This window comes from Macaca nemestrina, chromosome 6 (genome assembly GCF_043159975.1).
Source record: "Macaca nemestrina isolate mMacNem1 chromosome 6, mMacNem.hap1, whole genome shotgun sequence".
NCBI lineage: Eukaryota > Metazoa > Chordata > Mammalia > Primates > Cercopithecidae > Macaca > Macaca nemestrina.
Window position 1 is genome coordinate 7913524 of NC_092130.1, and position 17693 is coordinate 7931216.

At 49.0% G+C, this 17693-nt stretch overlaps 1 long non-coding RNA gene across 1 annotated transcript; it reads left to right on the forward strand.

The window, feature by feature from the left end:
* The first annotated feature begins 265 nt into the window (after nt 1–265).
* LOC105480875 (uncharacterized) lies at nt 266–10290 on the forward strand. Its single transcript, XR_986640.2, has 3 exons — nt 266–426; nt 7915–8118; nt 8935–10290. It is a non-coding gene; the product is annotated as an uncharacterized lncRNA (long non-coding RNA).
* Nucleotides 10291–17693: the final 7403 nt, after the last annotated feature.

Sequence of the window (17693 nt, forward strand, 5' to 3'; positions counted from 1 at the left end):
CCTGGTAATTTTTTAATTTTTAGTAGAGACGAGGTTTCACCATGTTAGCCAAGCTGGTGTCGAACTCCTGACCTCAAGTGATCCACCCACCTCGGTTTCCCAAAGTTCTGGGATTACAGGTGTGAGCCGCCATGCCCAGCTCCCTATTCCTTTTAAAAGCTCACTGTGTGAGGAAATATTAGACAAGCCCAAATTGAGGGATGTGCTGTAAAATAATTGGACTGTACTCAAAATGCCAAGGTCGTGACAGGTGAAGACAGACAAAGGTACTGCTCCCAGGTAAAGGAGACTGAAGAGGCAGGAGGACAGAAGGTGATGCGTGAGCCAGACGCTCCTTCTGGGAGACAGGCAGCAGTGAACAGGCCTGCAGATCCGCTGCCAGGACCGTGTCACAAGCGCAGCTTTTGATCACCGTGCTGCGGCCATGTGAGTGTCCTTGTGTGTCGAAATGTCCCACTAGAGTATTTAGGGGCAAAGGGGCATCATGTTTGCAACTGACTCTAATGTTCTAGAAAAAATACTTCTGTAGATAGAGACAAGCAAATGTGGGGAGTAGAGGGAAGGCTGTGTGGGAAGGCTTTGTACTATTGCCATTTTTCTGTAAGTCTAGGATTTCTGTTAAAAGTTAAAAGAAAAAGGTGAGGCTGCTGTGTGGAGAGCTGACTGTAGAAGGGGCGAGAGTGAGAGCAGGGAGCGTGGGGAGGGGTCTGTGCAGCAGAGAGCTGGGAGCATGGCAGGTTGGACCGTCGCAGTGGTGGTGGAGGTGGGGAGGGGTGAGATGAGAGATACATGCTGATGATGGAGCCATCAGGACCTCCTGGTGGGTTGGACTTGAGGGCTTGGGGGAAAGACAATAATCAAGATCCTTTAACTGGGTACAATAAAAATAGAAAGGATGAATAAGACCTACTATCTGATAGCACAATAGGGTGACTATAGCCATAGTAACTTAATTGTACATTTTAGAATAAGTTAGCATATAATTGAATTGTAACTCAAAGGATAAACACTTGAGGGGATGGATACCCCATTCCCTATGATGTGGTTACTTCACATTGCGTGCCTGTATCAAAACATCTCCTGTACCCCATCTATATCTATCTATCTATCTATCTATCTATCTATCTATCTATGTACTCACACACACACAAAAGATCTTACAACCAAATGGAGGCCCCTTCCCAAAATGGGAAGGGCTGGGGGTGGGGGTGCCGTTTAGGGTAATAGCAAGGGTGTCTGGTTTCAAGTGCCATCTCCAGAGCTGATGTCATGGAACAGTGTTTAATACTGTGGAAGAGGACAAGCCCATCCAGGGAGTCGATGCAGGGAAAACAAGAGACGATGGAGCCTCCCATATTTAGAAGTCTCTTAAGAGAAGAAACAGGGGTTCATTTTAAGCCCTAGGGATGAGTGATTTACAATGACAATTTATTAAGTGCTTCCAGGGTACCAGGCACTGAGCAAGGCATTTTCGATTTAATATCTTTTCCTCTTCTCCCAGTAGCCTTGTGAAATGAGCATCATTATCCGCATTTAAAACATGATGTTACTAAGGCTCAGAGAGGTGAAGTGACTTGCCCAAGGTCACACAGCCAGCAAGCAGCAGAGCTGGGCTTTGAACCCAGTCCATCGCTGCTAGATAACCGGCCTGGGAGTTCCTGTTTTCCATCATGTCTTGCTCTGCTTCCCCACAGGACTGAGGTCTTACCTCCTTGACAGGAAGCCACACAGCTGTTTTTTCCTGACAGCTGTGAGGCTACTTTCCAAGGGAGGGAGTCTTTTGTTGCCAATCCAGCCCCTTCCAGGAAAGAGTCCCTGAACTGTAGGATTCCACCCACCCTTGATCCTCTGACATACAAAACCAGACCTGGCCGCTCCCAGGGCAAGCCCTTTGGCTCCCTGCATTTTCTGTTTCTCCTCCTCTGAAAACAGCTCCCAAGAGGGTGAGGCCCAGCATCCTGGGGCCCTGGTCCATTCTGTGGATGGATGCAAGTTTGCACTCCTATACTTGTGTCATGTTGTTAACAGAGATCAATAGCCATGGCTATGAGTCATTGAGAACCTGCTATGTATCAGGCTTTCTATGTACATTAAGTCTAATTTCCCCAGGACCAGGTAAAATTGATATTCCCATCCTCACTTTCAATACAGAGAGCCTGTGGCTCAGAGGGTTGAAGGGGCCTCTCTGAAGTCACGAGGCTGGGAAGAGTAGCTAAGCCAGGATGCAGCCCACAGCACAGAGCTGCCCCACTGGTGCCCAGTAATGCCTTCTTCCATGGACTCAAGCTCTCTGGAGGTTCTGACCACAAAGCTCCATCCAGCTTCTGAGCTTCAGGGTCATGAACACAGGCCAAGCCAAAAGGCAAAAAAATGGTTTTGCTCCCCTGGCTCCAGCCCCTGCTATAGGCCCTGGCTTTCCAATATCCATGCCTTCTGCCTGCTCTCTCTGTTCTAGCACAGCCTCACCCCGCCACACCCAGCCCAGCCCAAGCCAGACTCGGTCTGCAAAACACTCTGTTTCTCATCCCACCTTTCGTCTGCTTCTCCTCTGGGCAGCCCCAGCCTGGAAGGAGGAAGAAGTGGGCGGTAGGGGCTGGGTGCAGCTGGGCCAGAAGAACAAAGAGAACTCCTTCTCGGAGGGCTGGAAGGCTTGGCAGGCTTGCTGCTTTGGGCCCAGACACATTCCTCTGCGCACTGCACAGCCCAGGAGAACAGGCCCGTTATGTCCAATTCCACAGCTGGGTACAGAGAGTCTCCACCACATCAGTCAGGGCTGTCTAACTGCCGTGATGAACGGCCCCTCCTCTCAGTGGCTTAGCATGATAAAGGGTGTTTACCTTTTGGTTTTGTTTGCCCTTGTGCATGATGTCTGGTAATTACTTTAAAATACTCTAGCAAACAATTTAAAATGGGGTCAGAGGCCGGGCACGGTGGCTCATGCCTGTAATCCCAGCACTTTGAGAGGCTAAGGCGGGAGGATCACGAGGTCAAGAGATTGAGACCATCCTGGCCAACATGGTGAAATCCTGTCTCTACTAAAACTACAAAAATTAGCTGGGCATGGTGGTGTGTGCCTGTAATCCCAGCTACTTGGGAGGCTGAGGCAGGAGAATTGCTTGAATCCCAGAGGCGGAGGTTGCAGTGAGCCGAGATGGCGCCACTGCACTCCAGCCTGGCGACAGAACAAGACTCGGTCAAAAAAACAAAATAAAATAAAAAGGGCGGAGGGAGGGAGTGGTCAGAGTGGTATATTAAAGAAGACTTGGAAAAATGTTGATAATTTCTGGAAACGGAATGATAGATGGCTAGGATGAGTTATTCTAGTGTGCTCTCTGCTTCTTTTGCATATTTGAAGTTTTTATGCATGTTTATTTCTCCCTCATACAAAGTCCAATGCTGGTGTCCCTGGCTCGTGGCTCTCATGGGTGGTTTTCCTCCAATGGCTGCCCTGAGACACAGACCACTTCTATCTTGAGGCTCCTCTACCATCTTGTGGCCCCAAGGTTGTCCTGGTGTCATCCAAACAGCCCACTGGGAGAAGAAAGAGAAGATGGCATAGCCACTACTGAACCCCGCGTCCTGACAGCACCTGGATCCCTCTGCTCACACTGCATTGGTGAAAACTAGTCATGTGGGAAGCAAGGAGTGCTGGGAAATGTAGTTCCCGGCTGGGCAGGAACCTACCAACCAGCTCCACAACCAAACAGATGGTGTAAAGGGAACTTGATCCTCTGTTGGTCAGTTGATCTTCTCAGCTACATCCACTGTGTGTTGGGTGGGGCCATGTCAAGGGTGGTGCCCTAGGGAAGTGGCCTGGGCTCTTGTGAGAAGATGGCAAAGGGGTTGGTAAGGGGTTGATAGGATGAACTTGTGAGTTGCGTACACCAGGCTTCCCAAACTCGCTCCATGATACACCTATGAAACAGTCTTGTCTCACAGAGAGGGAGGGTGATGGGGAAGGAGGCAACTCTCACCAGAGCTCTCTGGGCATTTCTCCTTCAACATACTGGTGCCCACCGCCCCCCACCCCCAACCCCCCACCACCACCTCCTTCTCAAAAGCAGCAAAGGAATCAAAATGTGACCACTGGGGAGAAATGGGCACAAAGCACAGTCTCTCTGAGTCATTTCTTATGACTGTGAATCTGCAATTATCTCAAAGTTTATCAATACAAAAGTCAGGGAGTGGTCGGGGACGATGGCTCATGCCTGTAATCCCAGCACTTTGGAAGGCAGAGGCGGGCGAATCAGGAGTTCGAGACCATCCTGGCCAACATGGTGAAACCCCATCTCTACTAAAAATACAAAAAATTAGCTGGCGTGGTGGTGGGCATCTGTAATTCCAGCTAGTCAAGAGGCTGAGGCAGGAGAATCGCTTGAACCCGGGAGACGGAGGTTGCAGTGAGCTGAGATTGCACCACTGCACTCCAGCCCAGCCGACAGTGCAAGACTCTGTCTCACACATACACACACAAAAGCTGGAGAAAGTAGCACAAATAAGACCCTGGAGGACCCCAAGGCACTGGAGAGTGCCCTAGGATGAACGAAGGACCTCTTTCTCCAGTCCCTGCCCTTCCTCCCAGGTCCCCCAGCGTGGTTGCTCCGAAGCCCAGATCGGCCTGGCTACTCCGCTGCCCTGCTTAACTCTGTGGCTTACAAGATGGTGTCCAGTCTCTGTCACAATGCCTCATGGTCTGACTCTTCCCAAACCAACTCTTCATCCATAGCCTCTTCCCTCCACACCTGCACCCCACCGATCACTCCAGGCCTTAGCTGTTACCCAAACCCACTGTGCTTTCTTCCCCTTGGTCCTTACCATGTGCTGTCCCTTTGAGCCACACTCCACACATGGAAAATTCCCATACATGTTCCAAGACCCCCTGCCCTGCAATGTCACCTCCTCTGGGCTCTAGGCTCTAGGCTCTATGTTCATCTCCAATCCCAGCATTCAATTGTCTACCTCAGTTTGTGGGTCTTTCTCTCTTGCTAGACTGTAAGCTCCTTGGGTACAGATGCTGTGACCCACTCATTTTGATGTCCGTAGTTCTCAGCATAAGGCCTGGGAAGGACTAGTTCTCACTAAAATGTTAATGATTGGCTAAATTGAGGGAATGAATGAATGAATGAATGAATGAATGAATGAATGAATGAATCCCTGAGGGAATGGGGAAGATAGCACTATGTCTTCTGCTTGTGTAGTAGGGTTGTTGGCAAGTTTAAATGGTCCTCAGAGGGGATCATGGGATCGCTCTCAGCTGCTGCTACAACTACACTCCCATCCCACCACCTACCCACACTTCACTTAACCCACCGGATCCTTCTAGACCCTGGCCAGGCATTGTTGTGTAGTAGGAAGACAAGGAGACCTGCAACTGGAGAGACGTGGCCTCAGAGCCTAACTCTGCCAATTCCTAGCTGTGTGTTCTTGCACACACTAGCTCAAGTTTCTGGGCCTTAGTTTCCTTCTCTGTGAAATGAACACAATCACTGCTCCTCCCAGAGTTGATATGAGGATTACGGGAGGAATGTATGTAGGAACACCCGGTACAGCCCAACGAATGTTTGTTCCTATCCGATAAAGCCCCTCCCCTTGCCCATTAGCGACCCTTCTTTCTCTTCAAATCTTTGGTGAATGAATGGTGAGCACTGCATAGCCCATGACTGTTAGTCCAGGATCCCCAGATGGCTTATTAAAGCCTGAGATCAAGGGCCTATGGGGACTATTTCCTCTGTCACCCAGGGGACCCAGCTCAGCAGAAAGCACGTATTGGGTTCAAGCGGGACATCGAAGCATCATTATAATCATCTTGCTCTTTCCTGGAGAAACATCCTGGAGGGTCACTGTGGCACGATGACCAGCTCCCATTTTTAAGCACCTACTGCGTGCTTTGCATTTTACATTTATTTTTACATTTAAGCTTAACCATACAACAATTTGAAGGAGATACTCTCATTATCCTCATTTTAAAACTATTAATATTTATTTTCTGCTACATAATTTAATCACGTTTCAAAAATCAAAGGAACACAGTGAGAAGTCTCATCCTGCTCCTATTCTCCTCCTTAAAGGATAATTTTTATTAATTTCTAGTATATTCCCCAAGAGTCTGTTTATGTAAATACCAGAATATATTCTTAAATCCCCCCTGGCTTGGTGTGGTTGCTGACACCTGTAATCCCAGCATTTTGGGAGGCAGAGGCAGGAGGATTGCTTGAGCCCAGGAGTTTGAGGCCAGCTTGGGTGACACAGTGAGACCTTGTCTCTACAAAAAAAAATTAAAAATCAGCCAGGCATGGTGGCACACACCTGTAATCCCAACTATTTGGGGGTCTGAGGTGAGCGGATTGCTTGAGCCCAGGAGATCAAGGCTACAGTGACCTATGATCATGCCATTGCACTCCAGCCTGGGCAACAGAGCAAGACCCTGTCTCGAAAAAAAAGTCCCCCCTTTACTTATACAAAAGAGAAACATTGTCCTACACTTTGCTCTTTTCCCTCTACATTTTGTCTTAAAGGCCTTTCTATATCAATACACAGAGAATCTCTTGACTTTGTCCCACTGTCTGGAGGTAATTTTAGGCTGTAGAAACCAAAGCTCAGAGAGGCAAAGGTACTTGCTTAAGGTCACACAGACAGGAAGTGAAAAGAAGGACTTACTCCCAGGTCCCCAGGTCCTCCCCTTCCCTCTCTCTCTCTCTCTCTCTCTCTCTCTCTCTCTGTAGAAACAGGGTCTCACTCTGTCACCCAGGCTGCAGTGCAGTGGCATGATCATAGCTCACTATAACCTCGAACTCCTGGCTTCAAGTGATCCTCCCACCTCAGTTTCCCCAGTAGCCAGGACTATAATAGGCATATGCCACCACACCCGGTTAATTTTTTAAAAACTTTTTTTGTGGAGACAAGGTTTTGCTATCTCCCAGGCTGGTCTTGAACTTCTGGGCTCAAGGAATCCTCCTGCATTGGCCTCCTGAAGTGCTGGGATTACAGGTGGGAGCCACAGCGCCCAGCCCTCCCCTTCTCTTTTCTTTTCACACCTAGAGAAGCTTCCCCAGGTCTCTCTGGAAAACACGGTGCACAGAAGAGGGCACTTTGAAGAGGGGCTGCTTCACTCATTAGCTTCCTTGGCTAAGGAAGCTGGCTCTAGGCACCTGGAAACACCTGAAGAAGGTGAAAAGACCTGGATCCCAGCATCAGCTAGGTGATCTGTAATGCTGGTCCTAGAGAGGCTGCCTGGGTTCCAGTTCCAGCCCTGCCACTGAGTGGCGTATGACACTGCCCATGAGACCAAATTTCTCTGATCCTCAGCTTCCCCATCTGTAAAATGGGAATGACAGTTGTATTACAGTTTTCCAGAGAAACAGAACCAACAGGAGGGAATGGATAGAAATGTATACTTATTTTAAGGAATTGGCTCATGTGACTATGGGGGCTGGTAAGTCCAAAATCCACAGAGTGGCCCAGCGGGCTGGAAACTCAGGGAGGATTTCCTTACTACAGTTGAGGGAAAATCGTTCTTTCTTCAGGAAACCTTGGTGTCTACTCTTAAGGCCTTCAACTGACTAGGTGAGGCCTACCCACATTATCAAGGGTAATATTTTTTACTTAAAGTCAACTGATTATAGACGTTAATCAGTTCTCACTCTGTCACCCAGGCTGGAGTCCAGGAGCACGATCATAGCTCACTATAGTCTCAAACTCCTGGCTTTACAGCAATATCTAGACTAGCAGTGGACCAAACCACTGGGCTCAATAGACTAACCAAGATGACCAAACCATCAGAGCAGTCATACCCCACAGGAAAGTGGTGAGAAGAGGGTTGGCACACAACATGGAAATGGATGCCATCAATGCAATTGAGTGGTAGCTGCTATATTGTTCGATGCGCTACTGTGTGGTGTTTCTGTGTTTGAGGAGGCATGAGAACAGTTACCGGGCACCCTGAGCCAGGCCCTGGAAGGTCAGAGATGATGAGGTCGGGGTATGAGCCCTTGAAGAGCTCGGAGCAGGAGCTGTGAGGGACAGAAATGCCGAAACTCAGACCACAGACCGTGGCAACACTAAGAGAATGCCTCTGACTGGACAGCGTACAGAAGCCTGTGGAACCCCAGCCAGTAAGAGGTGAGCGAGGGACGGCTTCTCAGAGAAGGGGACAAAAATGACTTGTTTTAAATTATTTTAAAAATAAATAAAGCAGGCGGAGCTTGGTGGCTCACACCTGCAATCCCAGCACTTTGGGAAGCCAAGGTGGGTGGATCATGAGGTCAGGAGATCAACACCATCCTGACTAACACAATGAAACCCTGTCCCTACTAAAAAATAAAAATACAAAAAAATTAGCCAGGGGTGGTGGCACGCGCCTGTAATTCCAGCTACTTGGGAAGCTGAGGCAGGAGAATCCCTTGAACCTGGGAGGCAGAGGTTGCAGTGAGCCGAGATTGCACCACTGCACTCCAGCCTGGGTGACACAGTGAGGCTCTGTCTCAATAAATAAATAAATAAAGCAGAATTAGCCAAGTGAAGAAAGAAGGAAGGGCAAAAGAATAGAGGAACATTCCAGGCAGACCAGCAAGCACTAAGCCTTGGAGGTGTGAGGGAGGGCTGAAGGACCCGGTCACTCCGGCATGGTGGGCCAGGCCAAGGAGTCAGCCTTCCTCTTCACAGTAACACAGCTTGCACGAGCACTCACTATGTGCTAAGCATGGCACTGAATAGGCCTCACAGGAATTGCTGATTTTCACCCTCGCTCTCACAGGAGGTAGGTGCTGTTAGCATCCCTGTCAGGTCATTGCAAAGCCATGTAAAGCTAGAAGTGGTGGACTGAGCTTCGAGTCCACACCACTGGCTCCAGAGATGACGGGGGTGACAGGGGGCTGGGGGTGAGCATGGGATGCTGGGATGGCTGGGCAGGGTTTTGATTGGTTTGTTGAATTGCAGGCAATGGGAACAACCGAGGTAGAGGTGTCAGGAGCACTTGGAGATGCAAATGCCAGAGACAGAAATTCAGACCCTCCACCAGCAGCAGAAGTTGGCCACGCTCTCAGCAATGTCCACCCAGCACGCGCCAGCCGAACTCCTCCCCAGATCCCTGCAGAAGGGGCATAATCATTTGCATTCCGAGACGAAGTGACTGAGGCTCTCAGCCAAGCCACCCCTGGCTATAAAGGAGGCTGGGAATGCAGAGGGCCCAGGCTGTCTGCATCATCACCCTCAGTAGAATCAGGGTTCTGTGGGCAAGGATGACTTGGGAAACGGATATCGGGTTGGAAATTGACAGCATCTGCTCCCACGGAGGCTCAGAGGGGTCAGATATCAGCCCAAGTGAGGCAGCTGATAAATTTCTACCGGGATTTAAACTCTGTCCAATGTTGTCTGCGCACCCCTTCCCCCGACTCAGCTGCCTTCCAGGAACTGATCTCCACTCCTCGATCTTGCACTAAAGCCAACCATTCACTCACGCATCCCGGCTCTTTCATGCCTTCACCCCCAGCACTGCCTGCCAGCACTGGGTTCCGGCTGGCTGGCCCCCGGGCCGTCTGCCCTTGATTCTATGAGTACTTCCTGCCATGGACTGTCCCGCCACAACGGCTCTAAAGCTCCCTTGGCCACATTCCATGCATGCCCAAAATTCGGATTCCTGTTTTTATCTGTCATTCTTTCCAGGTTCTCTGTTCTCCAGCCCTTCCTCCCCCACCCCTCTTTCCCTAGAGGCTTCCTCAGCCCCAAAGGCCACAGAGAATGAATGACATCATCTGAGCTCAGACCTCGCTGGGCCCAATTATCAGGCTATAAGTGGAAGCACCCTACATTTTCCCACAGGAAAGTGTCCTCCCGCACTCCCGACTCGCTGCTTCTGGGGACCTTGGCAGAGTCCACAGGCTCCAGCCTAAAGAAAACCAAGCCCCTTCCACATGGGCACACTGTTCAGGTCTCTCTTCTATCCAATGGGCTTTGGAGACATTCTCAGCTCCCAACCTAGGCATGAGGCAGCTTTCTATAGAAGGAAGGCAGTGCCATGGGATCATTAAAAACAGCAGCGTGGAAGCCTTTTGGATCTACCTACATTGGCATCCAGCTCCTCCTTTTTCTACCTCTGTGACCTTGGTCAAGTGGCTTCAAGGCTCTGGGATTCTATTGTCTCATTTTAAATTAGGAAAAATAACATATCATATCATTAAATCCTTTTAACAGTCCTCTGAGGTACACATATTATTCCCATTTTAAGATGAGTAACTGTATTAGTCTGTTCTCATGCTGCTAATAAATACATACCTGAGACTGGGTAATTTATAAAGGAAAAAGGTTTAATTGACTCACGTTCCACATGGCTGGGGAGGCCTCACAATCATGGTGGAGGGCGAATGAGGAGCAGTCATGTCTTACATGGTGGCAGGCAAGAGAGCTTGTGCAGGGGAACTCCCCTTTATAAAGCCATCTGATCTTGTGAGACTTATTCACTATCATGAGAACAACACGAGAAAGACCCACCCCCATGATTCAATTACCCCCCACTGGGTCCCTCCCACGATACATAGGAATTATGGGAGCTACAGTTCAAAATAAGATTTGGGTGGGGACACAGCCAAACCATATCAGTAACCAAGGACAAAGAGTTAGACAACTGCACAAAGCCACAATTTGTCAATGGTGGCACCAGGGCCTGGATTAGAACCCCTGGCATCAGGAGATTTCTGAACTGCCAAGGAGTGTCTGGAAGCTCATTCACTAGTGAAGGTGGGAGGGTGAGGGGGGAAGATACTTGGGTTCCGGACTTGGCTTGGGGCAGAGGGCAAGTTACTTTCTTGGGGACTCAGCTTTTCCAGCTGTAAAATGGGGATGACAGTCCTTGCTTCAGAGCTGCCATGAGGACCACAGGCGGTAAGGCTTCCTGGATCTCCACCATTCCTGCATTGCAGGCCACAGTTTTCAGCTCCCTGTGTTATTTACTAATGATTTTTTTCTTCTTTAAATAGCCTAAGATTTATTATTCAAGTATATGTATTGAAAATGTATTGAAATGAAACTTGCTATCACTACCATAAAAAGAAGACCAAACACATTCACCATAAATAACAGGTAACCATGAAAATAAATACAGTGAAGCCAAAAGTCGGGCTTTGCAGCTGCAAAAGAGTGTTAAACAAGTGTTAAAGACCTGATTTCACTGACCTGCTGACCTTACCTGCCCTGGGTGCACTTCCCACCCCTTCCTGACTCCTGGTTGGTGCTCAGAAATAGAAATGTTAGCTCCCTTCTCCCACCCCAGTCTCTCCCAGAACAGGCAACTCACGGGAAGAAGCTGGCCTTCCTCCTCCACAGGGCAGAGTGGCCACAGCAACAACCTCCAATTACACTCAGATGCCATCCCTACCATCACTTACTGCCTTGAAAGAGGGCTGAGGTTTACTGCTGACCATAACTAAACGTGGCATGTGATGTGGCAGACTGTGGCACGTTGTCCCCAGAAACTGTCCTGAGCCTTCTGACACTGGAGCTAAATGGCTGCCATGGGTGCTGGGAACCTGCTGTGCTCTAAGACATCTTTGGCTCCCCATTGCTTGGAGGAACAAATCCACCTCAGCCCTCCAACTGCATCCTCATTGTCCTCAGGGTATATTCCCAAGCCACCTTCCCCTAAATCTGAACCTTCCCTTAACTATCCTATAGGCTGAATGCCCTTAAGCGAAGCACTCAAACTCTCTGAATCCCAGAACCCCAGGAGGGCAAGATCCCCTATTTCACTGGCTCCTCCTGAGGCCCTAACAAGTGAACGTCCCTAGGCAGCAGTGTCTCTGCTTCCCATGAGCTGTGATCCCTCTGGCAATGTTAGCACATGGTTTTCCAGCCTACGCTGGCTTCCCCAGCTGGGACCTCTCTGCTCAGAGTGCTTGTCCTCCACTGGCTGGCCCTGTGACCTCCCCCATTCTTGGCGCTCAGCTCAGGGTCACCTCCTCCAGGAAGTCCTTCCTGACTTCAGACTGGCTCAGGTCCCTGTTACTGCTCCGAAAACAAGTGTCCCCTTCAGAACACCACTGATAATTTAAACTGCAGTCCCTGCTCCTAAGCTCCATGTAGCCCAGAGTTATGTCACTTCTGTTGCTCCTGTGGCCCCAGCACCGCCTCCAGAGCCTGGCACAGGACCAGAGCCCCAAAATGGATCCTGTCATTAGAATGTTGGTACTCATCAGCCTGGGGGAAATAGTTGGTGTGTCCACCTCTCTGTCTTACTCCTGCTGTCCAGATGGTGCATGTCCTTCTCCTTGTTTTCTTTTTTGTTTGTTTTTGTTTGTTTGTTTGTTTGTTTGAGACAGAGTCTCATTCATGTCACCCAGGATGGTGTGCAGCGGTGCTATCTCGGCTCACTGCAACCTCTGCCTCCCGGGTTCAACCAATTCTCCTGCCTCAGCCTCCCAAGTAGCTGGGATTACAGGCACCCACCGCCAGGCCTGGATAATTTTTATATTTTTAGTGGAGACCATTTTTAGTTTCGCCATGTTGGCCAGGCTGGTGTCAAACTCCTGAGTTCAGGTGATCCATCCTTCTTGGTCTCCCAAAGTGCTGGTATCACAGGCGTGAGCCAATGCACCCAGCCCTTCTCCTTCTTGTCTGCCAATACAACCCCTATCCCATCTTGTCCCATTTACAAAGCTTTTTTCTTTGGATCCTCACAGCCCCCCTGTGAGGCAGCAAAGCAGATTTTCATTGAATTTTAGACACAAAAACTGAGGCCCAAGGAGCAAACATGACTTGCCTGAGCTCCCAAAGCTAAGAAGTGGCCAGACCTTGAAGCAAACTAGAACCCCTATTTTGAAACTCAGCCCTGGTTTAAGTGTCCAGCAGTGGCGTAATCATGGCTCACTGTAGCCTCCACCTCCTGGGTTCAAGCCACCCTTCCACCTCAGCTTTCTGAATAGCTAGAATTACAGGCACAGGCCACTGCACCCGGCTAGTTTTTTTATTGTTTGTAGAGACAAGATCTCTCTGTGTTGCCCAGGCTGGTCTTGAACTCCTGGACTCAAATGATCCTCCCACCTCGGCCTCCCAAAATGCTGAGATTACAAGTGTGAGCCACGGCACCTGGCCTGTATTACCTTCTTTTAATTGTATATTTGTAGCACTGGCATGGTTAAACAAAGATTTTAATGCGAACTGAAACAAACGTGAGAGTCATAGTAGAAATTTTGAACAATACAGAAAAACATTCAAATCACTGGTTTTCTCATCACCGAAAGATACGGTTGGAATTAGAATGTATTTCCTTCCAGTCTTTTTTCTATGCAGGTAGCTGTGTTTTTCAAGTGCCTTGCTTTTTCTTTCATGGTTGCTCTGTTTGTATTCTTAAAGTAACCATCCTAAATCATTTTAAAAGTGTGTATGTTTGAGCCTCTGATTGCACTGTTATCTCATGGTATTGAGATACACATCCTTTTAATTTGTTCTATTTTCTGACTCTCCCTTACGGTGATCATTTTCCTTGTGTAGTTTATTATTTTTTATTGTAACCTCATCTTTTCCCCAGGCTGTGGCTTCTATGAGACTTTCATGCATGCTGGGTTGGGAAATGTTTTTGAAAATCATCTTTCCATTTGCTCCTGCTGGTGTCCTGAGCTTTCACTAGTTAAGACCAATTTTTACAGTAATTTTTTGATTCAGTCTTCCTGTAATAGTTGGGTAGTGAATATTCAAACTCCATTCACTCACATGGTGCAGGCCTGTGATTTCAAATTATCAAAGTATATTTTTTAATTCCCATTCAGAGCCCAAAGTTAACATAATATTTTGGATGGGGTTTTTCTAGGCCCTCCATGCTGTGGCAGTTAGGGTATGTGATTTGGTCTGGCTATGTCCCCACCCAAATTTCCTCTTGAATTGTAGCTCCCATAATCCCCACATGTCATGGGAGGAACCCAGTGGGAGGTAACTGAATCACGGGGACAGGTTTTTCCAATGCTGTTCTTGTGATAGTGAATAAGTCTTACAAGATCTGATGGTTTTATAAAGGGCAGTTCCCCTGCACACGCTCTCTTGCCTGCCACCGCATGTAAGATATGACTTTGCTCCTCCTTCGCCTTCCACCATGATTGTGAGACCTCCCCAGCATGTGGAGCTGTATACCTCTTTTTCTTTATAAATTACCCAGTCTCAGGTATTTCTTCATAGTAGTATGAAAATAGACTAATACAGTAGGTGAGGTTCTGCTGTGGTAATAAACAAGCCTAAGCTCTCAGTGGCTTAATACAGCAATCAAGATCTATTTCTTACTTATACTCCATGTCTACCAGGGATCAGTTGAGATCTGTACCCTGTGTCCTCCTTCAGGGACCAAAGCTGAGGAAGCAGCCAATCTCTTGAACATTCCCAGTCTGGACAACCTGCACAGGCATTGACATGCTCTGAAATGTCTGGTCAGGAAACAGGCCTTGCTGAGACCTTCGCTTCCTTCAGGCATCTCACTTCTACCTGGCTACCACAGCACATCACAGCCGCATCTCTGACTGTCCCAATGGGGGCTTCCCTTTATTTACTTTCAGTTCAGCTACATGTTTTTAATACTTCTGTTTTATCCAGCACTTCTAGATGTTTCCATCAGTTATGGCGAGGAAGGAGAAGTGTCAGCTCAGTTTGTCATACTGCCAGGATCAGAAAACTTTACCTTGTTTCTTTAAATTGGGAACATGCTGTTTTGTAACCCTTTTTCATTTACCAATCTGTATATTCCTCAGAAGCATCATTTTTGTTTTGTTTCGTTTTGGTCTTGGTTTTTGAGATAGGGTCTCCCTCCATTACCCAGGCTGGAGCACAGTGGCACTATCTCGGCTCACTGCAACCTCTGCCTCCCAGGCTCAAGTGACCTTCCCACCTCCGCCTTCCAAGTAGCTGGGACTACAGGCATACTCCACTAAGCCTGGCTAATTTTTTAATTTTTCTGTGGAGACGGGGTTTTACCATGTTGCCCAGGTTGGTCTCAAACTCCTAAGCTCAAGCAATCTGCCCGCCTCAGCAACTCAGTAATCAATCAATGGATGCGCCATAATTTATTTATCCAATCTCCTCACTGTGCATTTAGGTTGTTTCCAGTTCCCCTCTATTGACATTACGGATACAATGAATATCCTTCTATGCAGAGATGACTTTCAAAATATGTAACAACTGGTATGCTCTGGGCTCAGTTGGAATGGACAGGGGTCACAAATGAGTGGTTTGGCTATACTGTGTTCCCACTGCACAGACATTTATCTGTGCACACATCTTGCGATTTCTCTGGATAGATTTTAAGAGGTAGAATTGCCGAGTGGCCCAAGAGATAAGGGAACATTTTGAGACTTTTGATATCTACTTTTTTTTCTTTTTTTCTTAGAGAGAGGGTGTCACTCTATTGCCCAGGCTGGAGTGCAATGGCCCAATCATAATGCACTGCAGCTTTGAGCTCCTGGGCTCACGTGATCCTCCCACCTCCACCTCCAAGCGGCTGGGAGCGGCTGGGATTACGGACTTCAGCCACGATAGCCAGCTGACATCTCGTTCTAAATGGCTCCAACTTCATTCTCACTTTAAAGAAGCCCCTTTGCCATTCTCACGGGTGCCCATCTAGTAAGGAGTCAAGAAGGCGCTAGAATGCAATTTCTCACCAAAGACTCCCTGGTCAGCAGGGCTCATAGTTCCCTATTAGAGGCTGATAATGCTAATGGCTTCACAGGGTATCCAAGGTTCCTGGAAGACCCGGAAGCCAGAAGAAGGGAAGGTGTGAGGGTATAGCTCAGGGGTAGGGCATTGGACTGCAGAAGAAGGGAAGCTGGAGACGCAAGCATCCATGGATAAAGCACATCACTACCTCTTCAGGGAGGGGTTGAGAGGCTCGTGGTCTGGAGGGAGTCCCAGCTGCAGACATGTCAGAGTCCTCAAAGACCTGCCCTGGGCTGAGAGCATTGTCTCAACATCTGGGCTCAGATCTGCTCCACTTCCAGCTGTGTGGCCTTGAGTAAGCCTGTCCTGGCTGAGCCTCAGTTTTCTCATGTGTCATGTGGGATGACAGTATGTGTGCCTCCTCCCAGGGTTGTGGAGGGGCATACAGTAAACGAGATCATGTGCATATTTCTCAGGCCAGGCACAGGGCATCGCACTGAAGGAATGACAGGAGGCCAGGCGCAATGGCTCATGCCTGTAATCCCAGCACTTTGGGAGGCTGAGGCGGGCGGATCACCTGAGGTCAGGAGTTTGAGTCCATCTTGGCCAACATGGTGAACCCCCATCTCTACTAAAAATACAAAGATTAGCTGGGCATGGTGGCACACACCTGTAATCCCTGCTACTCGGGAGGCTGAGGCAGGAGAATCGCTTGAACCCAGGAGGCAGAGGTTGCAGTGAGCTGAGATTGCACCACTGCACTCCAGTCTGGGTGATAGAGTGAAAGTCTCAAGAAAATAAAAGAGAAAGGAATGACAGGGATGAGGCAGAGAGCAGTGGCAGCAGCTCTTCAGGTGTGTGAAGACGGACTTGTGGGCCCCTCATCCTTTCCTTCCACAGGCTAGGAGTCCTGGCTCCTCCAGTGGTTCTTCAGGAGGGAAGGAAACCAGGAAACCCGGAATGATCTGACCTGGAAAGGGAGGAGGCCATCTCGGGTACTCTGGGGCCTCAGCATCTCATATTCCTCCTAAAGTCTCTTTCCATCCTGTGGCCTCCAAGGGCCCCCACCTCTGGTCCCAAGTCCCAGTGTAAGCCCATCTCCTACCACTCTGCATGCCCTGCACCAGACCAGCCTCCTTGTCACACTTTGAACACACCAAGCAGCCTCCAGCCTCTGGGCCTCTGCACTTGCTGTGATCCTGCCTAGAATGTTCTTCCTGGGCCTTTAGAGTTCAGTCCCTCGCTTCATTCAGGCCTCAGCTCAAATGTCACCTCTTCAGAGAGGCCCTTCCTGGCCACCCCATCTAAACTAGCAGCCCGTCCCTGCTACAGGGGTTTTTCTGCCCATGGTCCCCAACCCTCAGGCCACACAGCAGTCAGGTAAGTTGGCAGACCCCACTTCGGGGATGGCCTGTGACAGGCCTAGCCACTTACAGTGCACATGGCCCTGCGTGCCATCTCACCTCTCATCCTCTCTTCCTTCAGCCCATCGGTCAGCACTTATCCTTCCCTAAAATTATTTCACGCATCTATTTATGTGCTTGTTAACTGTCTGTTACCTCACAAATAAACTACAAGCCCCACAAGGGCAAAAGCTTTGCTTTGTTCACTGCGGTACCCACAGCACACAGAGCGGCAGTGGATGCCCAACAAATACTGACTCCCCTTCAGATGAGCGCGTTCCTTTCATTCATCCCTGGTTTGGCCATTTCATAGCAGTGAGACCTTGGAAAAGTCACTTCTCCCTGCCTCTCTGTGTTCTCATTCATGCGATGTGGCTAGCCAGCCCTTATACTCAAGAGTGTCACCACTGCAGCATGCAGCTGTGGAAAGAAAGGCTCCGTGCTGGGGACAGCAGGTCCTGCTTGACCTGCCTTCAGTGCAGATCCTCTAGGAATGGGTGACAAGCGTCACCTCAACGCTTTTGCTTAGCTCGGGGAGGGAACCTGTCCAGAAGGGCTTTTCACCATCACCCCACCCTGCTCCCCAGCTGGACTTTTTACACGAGTTCCTGCAGACCTCCTGAATAACTGATGATGCCCTTTCGGATCTTCTCATTGTCCCTAGGGAAG